Source organism: Cervus canadensis, chromosome 5 (assembly GCF_019320065.1).
Source record: "Cervus canadensis isolate Bull #8, Minnesota chromosome 5, ASM1932006v1, whole genome shotgun sequence".
NCBI lineage: Eukaryota > Metazoa > Chordata > Mammalia > Artiodactyla > Cervidae > Cervus > Cervus canadensis.
The window spans coordinates 94,755,537-94,760,996 of NC_057390.1; the positions used below are offsets into that span (position 1 = coordinate 94,755,537).

The 5,460-nt window shown below is 55.2% G+C and overlaps 1 long non-coding RNA gene across 1 annotated transcript; it reads left to right on the plus strand.

Annotated features, from left to right (window-relative positions):
• Positions 1-1,013: 1,013 nt before the first annotated feature.
• Positions 1,014-3,673, plus strand: LOC122442251. The gene is made up of 2 exons (XR_006269589.1): positions 1,014-1,166; positions 2,070-3,673. It is a non-coding gene; the product is annotated as an uncharacterized LOC122442251 (long non-coding RNA).
• Positions 3,674-5,460: the final 1,787 nt, after the last annotated feature.

A 5,460-nucleotide genomic window follows, 5' to 3' on the forward strand; every position in this document is an offset into this window, starting at 1 on the left:
CCTCCCTGTCCATCACCAACTCCCAGAGTTTACCCAAACTCATGTCCATTGAATCGGTGATACCAGGGAGATGCGGGTTCAATCCCTGGGTCGGGAAGATTCCCCTGGAGAAGGGAATGGCAACTGCCTCCAGTACTCTTGCCTGGAGAATCCCAAGGACAGAGGAGCCTGGAGGGCTACAGCCCATGGGGTCGCAAAGAGTTGGACATGATTTAGCGACTAAACAACAATGACTCCTGGACCAGAGCCCTTGACTGGGAGACCCTTTGGGACCTAAAAGCTTGCCCGGCCTTTCCTTCCACAGACCATGGGTGAACAGGGGCCTCCTGACAGCCCAGCCCCACACCAGCCTGCCTCCTGGTACTTCCAGGAGGTCCCAGAACCTTCCAGAACGTTCCCCCAAAAGGGATTCTGAAGAGCACTTGCTTGCCCTTCACAGAGCAGGGGAGACACGCGGGCCTGGGAGGGGCCACGCCTGGGCCCTGCAGGCCGGGCTGGGAAGCCCCCGCCTGACTCCCTTTCAGGGCTCCCCGGGCTGACATCCCTGCCTGCTTCTGTTCAGTTCGGGGTTGCGGGGGGGCGGGGTAATATTTCCAGGGGCGAGAGCTGGTCTTTCCCCTTCCACTCCCTTTTCTGCTTTGTTCTCAGTCTAGCTTCGTCTCTGCCTCTACACGTCTCTCCGTCTCTGTCTCTCCCCCAGTCTCCAGCCTGTAGGTGAGGACCTGCTCCCCTCCCACGCCAAGTCCAGCTCCTCTCTTGCTCCCTCGGCCTCCAAAGGCGCCTCTGGGCAGCACCGGCCTCCTCCCCTCCCCATCGCAGCCCAGAGCTGGGGCCGGGGTTGGGGCGGGGTGTGTGTGGAGAGGGTGCATTTCCCCCCATCCCACCCCACCGCTGTCTCAGGAGGGGCAGGGGGCTCCAGCCCCTCCGGCTTCCTGCTCCCGCCTGGCTGGCGGAGATGAGAGCCGGGTGCAGAGCTGGGAGTCAAGCAGCCACACACAGAACAAACAGAATTTTTTTTTGCAACTAGAGGGGGAAGCACAGAGCTAAAAATAAAACGAAAAGATCAGTATCTGTCAGTCTGACAGCTGATTGGCTGCTCGGAGATGCATATAATTACCAGCAACTGGCGCTGGGTAGGCAAAGCCGGGAGAAACTGCTGAGACGAGGTTAGGATTTAACCTTTAAATTCTGGAGCCACCGAAAGCCGAGGGGAGGACGCCGGGCGTCGGGGCTACTGAGGCTGGGGGTGGGCAGTGGGTGGTGGGCGGCCGAGTCCTGGGCAGGTCCCGGGGGGCTCCCCCAGGAAGGCCGTGGGAGCCCTCCGCCCTGGCCGCCTCCCCCATCGGACTGGGAGTGCGTTTGATTGGGCAAGCCAGGAGGCAGTGGTCCTTCACCCCGCCCAGCTGGGGGTGGTGTCTTCCGGGAAGTCAGGGTCTCACCCTCCGGTGTTTGTGGGGGGTGGGGGGTGGGGTCCTGCCTAGGGCTCTGGGCTCCTCCCATTCTGGCCTCCCACGTAGGTTCACCCCATCTCGACCCACATTCCTCCGCCTTCCCCAGCCTGGTGTTGATTTGCAAGCCCATCCTGGCTCCCTTCCTTCCATCACCCCCTGTCACCCGTGTTCCTGGCTGTTTCCTGCCCCGCCTGGGGAGGGCATCTGGGCACTCCAGGCTTGTCCTAGGACCCCAGAGATGCACAGAAAGAGCAGGACTGGAGGGATGTTGTGGTCTCCCCGAGCCTCAGTTTCTTCATCTGTAAAATGGGAGTGATGATCACAGGCAGATGCTAGGGATGCTCAGGGCCCAGTCTTGCATCTTGATTTTCTCACCTGAGCCAGAAGACTGGCCATGTGGGCTCTAGTCCCAACTAGGAATTGTCTTTTTCTCTCTTCTACTTGTCTATCCCTCTGTGAATTGGGAGTAAGAGTTCTTCCCCTCTGTCCTCTGGGATCTGAGGGAGGAGAGTGCCAAGTGACATAGTATAGGTGACAGAGCTCAGCAAACCGTACTGTCGGGGCAGGTGGGTGAGAACTTTTTGTAGCTTCTAGAACCCACCACTTTTTTCCTTCCAGGCCTTTGCCTGGGTGTGGCCTTCCTTTCCGTACCACCTCCTCCGGGAAGCCCTCCTTGATGTTCCAGCTGGTCTTCTCTTGCAGCTCTGGGTGTCTCCCCTGAAGTCAGGCCCTGATTATCTGGATCTGTGAGCCCTGTGGGGGCAGGAACCACATGCCTGGCAAGCGCCTGGGCCAGAGACCCTTGAGAAGACAGATACCAGATCCCTGATGCAGGAGGAAGAGGAGAAGCCAGCTTGGGCCACACTGCCCAGGCTTCCGGCAAGCAGTGGCCTTCGATGGTGGGCGTCTCTGTACCTGCTGGGCACTGACCTTTCCCTGTGCTGGGTGGAGCGGCTGCCGCTGGATGCTAGGCCCTAGAAAGCCCAGACTGACTACAGGAGACCCTGCTGGTGCTCCTATCAATGATGAGGTGCAAAGGGCAGGTTGGGGAGGCAGGAGAAGGGGTCGCCCAGCTGTTCCTGCCCATCCTCAACACTGTAAAGCCATTGTATCGTTGTTGTTTAGTCACTCAGTCGTGTCCGACTCTTGGCGACCCCATGGATTGCAGCGCACCAGGCTTCCCTGTCCTTCATCTCCCGGAGTTTGCTCAGACTCATGTCCATTGAGTTGATGATGCCATCCGACCATCTCATTGAGTCCCCACAATACCTCGTTGGAGGCAGTGCTGTTGTTATCCACATTTTGCAAATGAGCAAACTGCGGCCACATGGCTAGTGAGGGCAGAGCCTGGACGTACCCCGTACCTCTTCTCCCGTGGTCAAGCCCAATGGCCCCCCGCCTCTCTGAGAAGGATGACAGAGAGGTGCTGGAAACGGAGATGTTTCTGGAGCAACTGCTCTGAGACCTTCTAGGCAGACACATTGTCACGGAGAGTCTTGAGAACGCTTTTTTTGTGTGGTGTGCAAAGGAATTCGCCTTTGGTGTCTCTGAGAGATCGTCGGGAAGATTTAAACTGCTTTGCAATGATTTGGGGATGTCAGGCTGATATTGCTTTTGAACATAACATCGTGACAAGACTGGGCCCCAAGGCAGCCCAGTTTTATTCAGGTTACGGTAATAATAGTCGCCACAGCAGCAACTAAAGCCATTTTCACGGACTGAGCGCGCACCATGGGCTCAGTGCCGGGCTCAGCCTTGACTTGGATGCACACTCTGCCCCCTCACCACCAGCTTGAGAGAGGGTTGACTTTCATCCTCGGATTATTCCCTTGTAGCTGATACCTAAACTTGTTTGTCTCCACACTCACTGTCTCCCCTGTGAGGCAGTGAGCTTGGTGAAGGCCCCAGTCTGGTCTCTCCCATTCATTGCTGAGTCCCCAGTACCCAGCACCAGTTCCTTAAGGAGCAGCTGGACAATAAAGCTTGGCTGGGCACATTTCAGATGAAGAGACTGAGGGTCAGAGAGGTCACACAGCTTGCCAGGAGGGAATCCTAGGTTTCTGTGGCCTGAGAGCCCAGAGTCTAATCACCAACTCAAATGAGCTTGAAAGACTCTCTTAAAAACCCGCTACCTCAAGAAAGCCACAGAGCATGAGTTCCCCCACCCTCACCCCCCTGCCCTCTGGTCTCCGCTCTTGTACTAAAACTCAAGAGGCTTCTGACTTGAATCTGTCCCCTGCATCTGTTGCTTGCTTCCCAGGGAACTGGATGGAAGGTGGCCTGAGTTACCTCAGGCTTGGGGAAGCTGTATTCTGCTGGAATTGCCCAGTGTTTTGGGTGGGACATGATTCAGATTTTCCTCCCTTGTCACACTGGTTCTCACTCGAGAGTTCTTTGAAGTGGAGATGACTTTACTATGTGATTCTCGGCCTAGTTAATTCATAGGTGCACTTGATCTTTGCTGCTCCTCTCTGGGATGGGGCCCCTAGTTCTGAGTGGTTTAAGTTCCTCAGGGAGGCCAGGGGTTATAAATCCAAGACCCTCTTGGTTAAGAGCTCGATTCTGTCACTGAATGATCCTGGGAACCTCATTTGACCTCTCTGAGCCTTGACTTACTCTTTTGTAAAAAGGAGACATGCGTGCAGAATATCTATCTTGAATGCTGGCTGTTGGTGGGGGAAAAAGAGGTCAAGTTTTCTTTACTTTTATTTATTTTGGGGCTGCACTGCACTGCATGTGGGATCCTACTTCCCTGACCTGGGATCAAACCTGCACCCCCTGCATTGGAAGCACAGAGTCTTAACCACTGGACCACCAGGGAAGTCCCAAGTTTTCTCTTTTGCAAAAAAAATCACATTCTCCACAAGTTGTATACAATGTTTATCCTTGTACTTTAAGAAACGTGAATGTAGGGCTTCCCAGGTGGTTAAGAATGTGCTGCCAATGCACCGGACATGGGTTCCATCCCTGGTCCGGGAAGATCCCACATACCTCAGGGTAACTAAGCCGTGAGGCAGAACTACTGAAGCGGGTGCACTCTGGAGCCCCGTGCTCTGAAACAAGAGAAGCCAACGCAAGGAGACGCCTGAGCACCGAAACTAGTGAGTTTCGCCACAACTAGAGAAAGCCCTTGTGCAGCAACCAAGACCCAGCACAGCAAAAACAGAGAAATAAAATTTAGGGGGAAAAAAAGAAATGTTAGTTTAAAAAAAATCTGAACACCAAACAGTCCCTGAGTCCCTGCTGTGTGCCCAGCCTTGCACTGGAGTTGGTCTGGAGAGTGGTACCCCCCTTGTGGGCATGTCCTTGCCCAGGCCATCCTCACAGCAACCGTGAGATGCCAGGGACCAGGATGGCCATTTCCAGAGAGAAGAGGCAGGCGCAGAGAGGGGACCTGATGAGCTTAAGCTCCCACACAGAGAAACTGAAGAGCCTGGCTTTGGAGCTGGGCGCTCAGTTCTATCGATGAACAGAAACGTGAGTCCTGACAGCAGGGCCTGAAGTGAGCTCTCAGGGCACAAAGACCAACCTGGGATGCCCCTGCCCGGGAGGGAGGAGCTACATCTCCTAGGAGAGGGGGACTCATGGACAGACCAGTGAAGCATGTGGTGTAAGAGGGGCCACCCAAGGCTGCAGAGCTGATCCATCTCATAAAGAAGCACCAGAAAAGACCCCAGAAGGAACTTGCTTTAAAAAAGTCCCCTGGGGGACGTCCCTGGCAGTCCAGAGGTTGACTCCATGCTTCCACTGCATGGAGCACAGGTTCGATCACTGGTCGTGGACCTAAGATATTGCCTGGAGTGACCCCCCAAAAAAGAAAAGTCTCCTGGTTGGTGCACTGACGTCAGTTCTAGCCCTTCACCGTGGCCAATGGATGGTGCATTTTTCTTGTACCTTAAAATGGACTCCTCCTGAGTCGTATTTGGAGCCCAGCTGGCTTGTCCTTCACTGTGATGTTCTAGTCCATGGTCACGGGGTCTCTGGACAGAGGGCTCCAGCTCCTGCTACT